Source organism: Syngnathus typhle, linkage group LG4 (genome assembly GCF_033458585.1).
Source record: "Syngnathus typhle isolate RoL2023-S1 ecotype Sweden linkage group LG4, RoL_Styp_1.0, whole genome shotgun sequence".
NCBI lineage: Eukaryota > Metazoa > Chordata > Actinopteri > Syngnathiformes > Syngnathidae > Syngnathus > Syngnathus typhle.
This window is the reverse complement of record NC_083741.1, coordinates 5,871,374-5,881,259: the sequence shown is the minus strand read 5'-3', so window position 1 is coordinate 5,881,259 and position 9,886 is coordinate 5,871,374.

The following is a 9,886-nucleotide window of genomic DNA, read 5'->3' as shown; positions in this document are numbered from 1 at the left end:
TTGATAGGACGAGAATAAAAGACAGCAAATGTTGTGTAGAAGACTGAAAGATGTTGAAGGTGAACATGATGAAGGGGGCAACAGCAAAGTTGGCCTGCCCTTTGAGAAGGTGAGACTGATAAGCGTGCCTGCGCTTGCGCGTAGCCGCGGGGCGGGGCTGTCCGCATGGGCCTGTGCTATGCTCGTGTGGGCGGTGGGCCGGCATCATGATTGTTGCAGGAAATGGCCAGCCTGTGACCAATCAACATTGATGCTGCGCCCCCCCTCGCACGAGGGGTGCTATGGCTGCGGACGAAGCAGAGAAAGTGTGCGTTTCTCAGAGAATGTTTAACTATTTGGAGCAGGGTGATGCTTAGGACAATGTTTGCATTAAGGATGAAAGGCACTGATGAAAAAAAAAAAAAAAAAGAGTATAACCAAAACGTCAGAGGAGGATGACGTTTGCGCAGCGTTGTTTGTTGGTATTGTTTGTGAGTTGTGTCTCTACTGTTTTTGTGTTGCCTGTGTGCTGTAGGTGTTATGTGTTAAAAGGGGGAAATTGGCTAATATAGGTGCAAAAAAGAATTTCCTACACTGTAGTCTATCTGACTTGCACCGCAAAACAAAAACGATTTTGTAAAAATAGGAAGTAAAAAAAAGCAAGCAATTAGTTTATGGGCAGAAACTATATTAATAAAACTTAACTAAAAACTAGCATTAAGGCTAGGAATTAATGCCTAGCCTTGATGAAACAAATTTTGAGAGATGGAAAGAACTTGCTTTCTGGAATTGGATGAAGAAAAATTATAAAATAATGACATTTCGAAGCTAAATTTAAAGGGAATAGTCAATTGGTTGTGTCAAGACTTTTAAGTTTTTACATTTGAGAATAAGAGAGCGATCGAGTTGAAGTTAAGAAACAACAACAATTAACTATTATACTAATTTACTGACGGTTATTTTGTTGATTTTTATTTTTTCCAATTAGTGGATTGGTTTGACACCTTGAGGAAGGAAAGATTAGGATGTGGAACACGGGTTGAGACAACCAGTTACACACGCAAAACATGTGTGCACTGGGACACTGAGAAGCATTATGAAAGGTGTGTCAAATTGAATGGCGATGAAATCATATGTAGTAATACAACACTTTACTACATATGGATTCCCTAAATTGTACTATTGAGTTACATAAAACATACATTTTGATTTTTATTCAAATTGCTAAGATTCTTGTGATAAACGATGAGAAAATGATTGAAAAGAAACTACAACTAAGCTAGTAGCAGTCCAATTGCCATGAAAAATAGCTACCGTTTTTTTCCGTGTATAGTGCGCCCCCATGTATAGTACGCACCCCTAAAAATGGCATGCTGATGCTGGAAAAAAGCTTGTACCCATGTATAATACGCACCGAATTTTTATGATTTTTTTTTAAAAAAAATTTTAATTTTTTTTTTTTTTTTTTTTTTTAAGTCCCAATGATCGTCACACACGCAGGGAGGCAATGGGTCCCATTTTTATAGTCTTTGGTATAGTCTTAACTAGGCTGGATGTAATTTTTTTTGTTGGCGTTGATTTTTCCGACTGCCCGTAAACGCACCACCGCGCTCCGTGCGCATGGAGCGTGTTTGAAGTGAACAGCAGAGAAGAAAGGAACAAGGCAAAGTGTTGTGAAATAAAATATTACCTGTAATACGGATTTAGGTAGAGAACTGAACTCTCGCTCTTTATATAGCTGACGTGTCTTGCTCATCCGTTCTGCGCATCTGTAATGGCGGCCTCCGTATGATATCCGGTTTGCGTGTGTGCGAGAGCGAGAGAGAGCGAGAGAGAGAGCGTGCGAGAGAACGCTCAACCGTAGCGCGCCGCCGACCGCCCAACTGCACCGGGCTGGCCGATTATTGTGACAGAGCCGTCGCTGAAATTTAGAAGATATTTTTAAAGTCCTGATGTACTTTCTAAAATTTAAGTGGACCTCAGTGCGCACTGCGCAGGGAGCTTAATTTGGTGCGGTCGCGCAACCGCAGCGCGCCGGACGCTCACTGTCGCATTGCTTAAAGAGCGCCTTTGTGTTTTAGGATGAACAGCAGAGACCAAAGGAACAAGGCAAAGTGTTGTGAAATAAAATATTACCTGTAATACGCATTTTGTTATTTGCTGATTGAAACTGCTAATTAAACTGTGAATTGAAACTAATAGGAAGAAAACAACTCTCGCTCTTTATATAGCTGACGTGTCTTGCGCATCCGTTCTGTGCATTTTATTTCACAACACTTTGCCTTTCTTCTCTGCTGTTCACTTCAAACACGCTCCATGCGACCGCAATGCTCTCGTATCAGACGCTTGCTCGATCACCTGCTCGTTTGCTGTCCCGTGCGCGCACGAAGCGCGGTGGTGCGTTTACGGGCAGTCGGAGAAATCAACGCCAACAAAAAAAATTACATCCAGCCTAGTTAAGACCATACCAAAGACTATAAAAATGGGACCCATTGCCTCCCTGCGTGTGTGACGATCATTGGGACTTAAAAAAAAAAAAAAAAAAAAAAATTAAAAAATAAAAAAGATTTTTTTTTTTTTTTTTTGTACCCATGTATAATGCGCACCCCGGATTTTAGGACAATAAATTAGTAAAATTTTGCGCACTATACACGGAAAAAAACGGTATATGCACGTGTGCAGGGCACACACGAGACTGATAAGGTGCCAAGACGTGACAAGCTTGCAGACGGAACTGCATAGCTGTAGTGCAAAAGACGCTTCAAATTTTACACACAGAAGAAGCAGATTAAATTACTGAAATATTTTTAAAGATGTGCAGCGACAAAATCCATCGACTGAAATTCAATTATGGACGAAAAGAGGAGCAAGAGTGGAGAATGGTATCTATAAATGACCAGAAGACTGACCTATCCTCCAAAAAACCTATACAAGCGGGCAGCAATATTGAGCCATGGTTGTGTGTCGCATGGCTCAAGAGGAGGGATAATGGGGCAGTTCAGTCAGCTTTATACATCATATGAATTTGATTCATATTCAAAACAGTTATAAAAATTTTTTTTGTAGAGCTTGTTTAACATGTGCTTAACACAATCCACAGGGTTATAATGCCTGGTCATAATAGATGCATTCTCAAAATTGATTGAATTGGCTTCAAAATAAACACTGAATGCCTTAACAGTGGCAAAAACGTTATGTAAAGAAATAATAGTTTGTCAACAACTGCTGTAGATGTTAAAGAATGGAATCAATAGCTCGAAAATGAATGTGGATAGTTTGTTTACTGATTGTGAAATGTGCGACAGAGTGTTCTATATAATATTCGTTGAATGGAAGAAAAAGAAAAGAAACCATTGCTTTTAGAGATTGTAGTCAACCAAAATTATATATGTACCGACATGCCAAGATCTGGGAAAAAGCTGGAAAAAAAAAAAACATAACGTCTTTAAATTTGAGAGGCGACGATAATCTGACTGAAATTGATGCAATTAGAGTCCCCAGAGGAGTTCCTGATTAATAAGAATTAATTGACCAAATTGAAGCGGGATGGGAGTCCTCCATTTGCTGCTGGTGTACGATGAACAAGAACGTTGACAGGATAAATTACATCCATTGCAACATGCAGAAATTGGGCAAACGGACACAAGCGGGACTTGAGGCAGTGCACGAACAGCTAGCCATGCCTTCCCTAATGTCAATCCAGAACCGCAATGCTCTTGTTATGTTGTTGTCTGGGAAAGGAAGGGTCTGCGCAATGTTCAGGGAACAATGCTGCACCTTCATCCAGAATGACACCGCCCCTGATGGGAGCCTGACGAAGGTGATTGCAATCTTGCAATCCCTCAACACGAAGATGAAAGAGCACAACAAGTGGATGACTGCTTTTGGGAAGTATAAAGCCCTTGTGTCCTCAATTACTGCTATACTCACCTTGTGTGGATGTTGTTGTATTCCATGTCTCCGTGCTCTGTTTAATCGTCTTATCACTACAGCAATCTCGCCCATGGACGACGAGATGGCCCGGGTATGCCTAATGTCTGAACGCCAGCATGTTGATGATAACGATGATGATGATGCATTTTTTGCACTTGAGTTTACAGACTTCTTCCCAGATCTGGGTGTTTCCGAATGATAATATGCAACATTTATCCTTCTTTGGTGTAAACTTATTTGTGCTCATACTAGTGATCCGACAGCCGAAAATCGAGAGAAGTGGTTGTTTTTGGTGATGTAAATATTGAGCAAATATGTGATAAACAGGAGGGAAATGTTGGAACAATTTAAGTAAAGCCTTGTCATTTATGAGTTTATGGCTTTCCTTTTCATCTAGGTTCTTTCTCTTTAGTGACAGGGATTCCTTTTGATCCCTGTGGATTGTATCCTTCCTGTCCTTATGTTATCTGTGTGTTTTTGTTCCTGTAAGAGGCCTTCAGTAACAATGAGCAGAGCTTATTTACATAGGCGAAATGTTCTTATTTGGTTGAAAGAAACTTCATTCCTTTTAGTTAACTGTAGGTTTGGTTCATAGATGGTTACAAGTTATCCCATATTTACTCAATGTTTGTTCAAGTGTTTAGGATAAGTCACTCATTCTTATTGCGTGTTAATTTACTAAGTAGATAAAGTTTAGCAAAGGTCTAGTTGCATTGTTCCACAGGAAAGCGGCAACTGAAGTTATCTGATCTCATTCTCGGACGACTCAGCCAACAACTGGAGAAGAACAGATGGACAAACCCTGCGGGGGTCACGGGCCGACAATGAAGTGCTAATTCACACCACACTACATTCTTTTGCTAATCAGCGTTGCTACAGACACAAGCTCCCCTCCCTTTAGTGTAGCAACGCCTCTGTAACCAGGGCAACCAAAACATCAAATAGAGGAGCACGTGGAGGGAGAACTCAAAATTGATGGAGATTGTAACCGAGTTTCCTCTCTCTATCGTTCTCCTCGCGAGTAAACCTGTTCTGGTTCTTTTCTCCTCTTCCTTCCAGCGTGTGGTTAAATGTCTGATGGTATTTAGACCTGACAAAACTCGCTTTGGCCGATGTCAAGCAGAACCTGCCTGCCGTACTTGTAGCACGACTCAGTACGACGAGACGAACAGAAAAACTGCCAGCCAAACACTCATTAGACGGACAAAACACCGTTTGGGCGGGACAGAGAGAGGTCGCTGCGTATGCACGCGCCGCCATCTTGAGATGTTTTCAAACTATGCGACTGTTTTAAAACCATGCACCCACGGTAAGAGGGGTTCACGTGGTTCAACGGTGACAGCACGAGAGCCTCACGCATTGATTATGTACTCACACGACTAAAACCTGTTTTCTTTTCGGATCACTTAATACTGTCTTGCACTCTGTCACTTCCCTCTGGCGTGACTATTTGCAGAGGGTCGTGGAAACTAAAGGTTCGTGCTCCCTGCTTGATGATGAGGCTTTGGTTGCTCACTACAGGGCGCTCTATAAGGACTGGCAGACCCTTCAGGACTTGTACAAATCCCGGGCACAGTGATGGGAAAAGATAAAGGTAAGAACTCAGATTTTCTTTAAAAGAGCAGGAAATGAAACGCATGTTAGGAAGGAAAAATTGACTACAGAGGTATTTTAACTTGCCACAAAAGGGAATAAACTTCAATGACAAAATCAAACACGGGAAAAATGAGCTGAGAAGCTTGGTGGTTATAAAAAGTAAAGGCATAATAATAAGAAGCAGGGAAAGAGAAATAAAAGGAGAAAATGCACCAGGTACTTATTTAAAAAAAAATTATGAACAAAGGAGTTTGAATGTCCAAATTGCAAAAATCGTTCGAATTCCGAATATATCCTGTAGTTAAGTAACAAAAAAGAAGGAATTAATTATAAATGTTAATTTATTAACAGTTATTAAACAAACTCTGTCAAACTGCTGGTGTTTCACCATTCAAACAAATATCAAACAAATATCAAACATCACAAACATAAAAAAACATTGACTCTAGTGTAGGAGAGCTTTCACAAGAAAGTACTGCTTCTACAAATGCGGCTTACAATCAATCAATCGATCGATCGATCGATCGATCGATCAATCAATCAATCAATCAATCAATCAATCAATCACACCAGAGATTAGCTTCGTGGGCAGAAACCTGGCAGAAACAGTTCTATTTTCTGATTGGCTGCTGCACAAGACCATGGGGCCCCTTTAGATTCAAGATTTTTTATTAGCCATGTTTGAGCATGCCAAACAAGGAATTTGACTTTGGTACATCTCAGCCTCTGTTCAACATTTAGGTAACTAACAACAGGACATGTGCGAAAATTGACAAATATTCTCAAACATCCCCTGATCTTAAACTCCCAGGAGGGCAAGGAAAAACTCAAAACTCCTACTAGGGGAAATGAGAAACCTTGAGAAGAGACCACAGATGGGAGGATCCCTCTTCTAGGATGACCATGCTGCAATGGATGCAAAGTGGACACAGTACACATAATACAGACAATTCAAAATAAAGCGTCGAGAGGAAGATGTTATTGCACAGCAATGTCTCTGAGACTCTAAGAGTGGTGTGAGTTCATTAGAGCGACAGCCAGGGGAACTAACCTGTCTCTGTGTCTGCTGGTTTTGACATACAGAGCTCTGTGACGCCGTCCGGAGGGGAGTAGTTCGAACAGGCTGCAACCTGGGTGAGAAGGGTCTGTAGAGATGTTCGTGGCACGTTTCCTGGTCCTGGACAGGTATAAGTCTTGGATAGATGGGAGGTTGATTCCAATGATCTTTTCTGCAGTCCTGATTGTCCGTTGCAGTCTGTGCTTGTCTTGTTTGGAGGCCGATCTAAACCAGACAGTGATGGAGGTGCAGAGGACAGACTGGATGATGGCAGTGTAGAAGGTCTTCAGAAGCTCTCGCAGCAGGTTGAACTTCTTGAGCTGTCTCAGGAAGTACAGCCTCTGCTGGGCCTTCTTCCGGACAGAGTCTATGTGGCCGGTCCATTTCAGGTCCCGAGAGATCGTGGTTCCCAGGAACTTGAAGGTGTCTGTGGAGAGAATAGTATCACTGCGGATAGTGAGGGGTAAAAGTGGTGAAGGGTCTCGCCTGAAATCCACTGTCATCTCCACGGTCTTGAGCGGGTTCAGCTCCAGATGGTTTTGGCTGCACCAGTGGACCAGCCGCTCCACCTCCTGTCTGTACGCAGTCTCATCACTGTCCTGGATCAGTCATGGTGTTGAACGCCGAGCTGAAGTCCACGAACAGGATCCTGGCGTACGTTCCTGGGGTGTCCAGGTGGTGCAGGATGTAGTGCAGTCCCATGTTGACCGCATCATCCACTGACCTGTTTGCCCGGTAGGCAAATTGGAGGGGGTCAAGCAGGGGGCCCATGACCTCCTTCAGGTGGTTCAGCACTAACCTCTCGAACGATTTCATGACCACAGATGTCAGTGCGACGGGTCTATAGTCATTCAAACCTGTGATGGCGGGCTTCTTGGCCACTGGAACGATGGTGGAGCTCTTGAAACACGAGGGCACCTCACACAGGTCCAGAGAACGGTTGAAGATCCGTGCAAAGGTGGGTGCCAGCTGCTCAGCGCAGACTTTCAAGCAGGAAGGTGACACGCCGTCTGGGCCCGATGCCTTCCTGGTCTTTTGTCTCCGTACCATCTGGCGCACTTCCTCCTCGCGGATCTGGAGTGCGGGCGCGGCCTCTGCAAGAGAGAGAGTGGGTGACAACGATGATAGAGGTGTGGACAGAGCAGTTGTGGGGAGAGGTGAGTATGTAGATTGTGCTGCAGGAAGTCCCGCTGTGTGGGAGGACCGATCAAACCTGCAGTAGAACTTTGACATGAAAGCAAATCCTTTTGTATCATAAAAGGACTTTTGACTTGTGATCTGGTGCCTGCGTGGGTTTTCAACCCACATCACAAAAACATGCTTGGTCAGCCGATTGAGTATTCCCAATTGCCCATAGGTGTGAGTGCAAGTGCGAATGATTGTTTGTCTCTGTGTGCCCCGCAATTGGCTGGCAACCAGTTACAACGTGTCACCCGCCTACTGCCCAATGAGTGCTGGGATAGGCTCCAGCACGCCCACGAACCCCCCCACCCCCCTCGGTACACGTAATGGATGTAATTCAATGGAGATCAGTTTAGGGCCTGAAGAGCAGCAATGTGTGCATACTCTTATTAGTTTATACAAAGTGATATACTTCATCATATCAATCAATGTGTAAATAATGTATCCAAACATAGTTGCTCAATCAGAGCACAGACACAGCACACAGAGCTTTTTTACTTTCACTTACACATAGGCAGAGAGCACAGACACGGCACACAGAGCTCAGTTAAGTTCCATGACACATAGTCACAAAACATTCAGTGGATAACAGGATATTCAAGTGATAACAGAGCAGATGTCTACCCTATAAGGACATGTTTTCCTGAGTTCATGAGTTCCTGCTTTTGGTCAGTATAAAGCCTTCTGATCTGGAGTGTGACATTGTTGTTACATTTGCTGAAGTGCCTTGTGCACTAACCGCCAGTAAACAACCCAAAATCTTGCAATTAAAGAACCACCTGTTACTCCACATCTTTGTTTTCCTTGCGCAACGACGGACATCTTTAACAAAATGCAACAGGCTGTTTTAGCTAAACCTCGGCCGAGGTTCAATTCCCCGACGCTGTGTCTATTTCTTTGTGTTAAAAAGAGTCAGCGGTAGTAAGCAGCAAAGATAATTTTTGCTGCATATGTTGGTTGCAGTTCTGGGTGACTGTAAGCTTAGGGCTGGGTGTTCTTGAGACACTAGGATTTTGCTGCTGATCTGACACAAAAAAAGGAACACTTCCCTTTCCGGTTGGTTATATTGCCCAGTTTTCAAAGCCACAGACATGTCAGGTTATTGTCAGACCACTCCATTACTCCGTTTTTCTCCTCTTATTTACTGGGTTATTTGTTTATTAACAAAAAGGGAGGGCGTATGGGTGGGGGGGGAGAGACAATAGGATATAGTTAATAACAGGACATCGGTCAGGAGTGCGAAGGAGATGGATGGAGGAGCAGGAGGGGCGGGAGCGGAGGTTGTTGAAGTTGGCAGTACGGGCCTTTCTACGGGAGGTGGGGGTGACGGGGGGTTGGTAGTCCAAAAAGAGGAGACGGGTGAGCCATCGGGGAAGTGCCGGTCCGGATGTAGCGACGACGGCGAAGGATCCCAGCCTCGTGTGGAGGCAGCAGTGGACCAGGTGGTGATGCCCGTCGACCTCGACTCCACCCGCTTGAACGGCAGGCCCCAACGCACCACGGCGGCACACAGCAGAGCCACGGTTGGCGAGCCCGCAGGGAGTGGAGCCCGTCGCTCGAGACTGCCGGACGGAAGGCCAGAGAGCCAGGCCAGAGCTGCCGTCGAGTCCACAGCAGGCGGCCACAGGCTCAGACTCGGGAGGCAGGAGGGTCCGGTGGTGGTTTTGGCCAGTTGGCTGTTGGCTAGCTGGCTAACGTAGCTGGTTGTCCGAGGGAGAGGAAACAGATAGGTGAGAGCGGAGCTGCAGGAATGCGAAGTGGACTGAAGACAACACGAGAAAAGTAAAAGAAGAGACGGGTGCACTGAAAACGGGAAAACGAAAAACAAGTAACAGACACGGTCCGGGACAGAAGCGGCAGTCAACAAATCTGACGCCAGCGTGCTCTATCCCGGAAGACAACAGACGGTGGGGGGAGCTAATTGATCAGACAGCAATAAGCTGCAGTCTTTTTAAACTGTGCATTTAAACTCCTGTATGCCAGCCTCCTTCCCCTCGAAGCTCCACCATCCTCCTCCGATACCAGCCCCAGGTGTCGAGCCTAAGTAAACACCTATAACCAGTGATGGTGTAGTATGTTTTTATTCTGGTCTTATTCCATGTATATTTCATTTGTAAGTCTAGGTTGTGACCAAGTTCA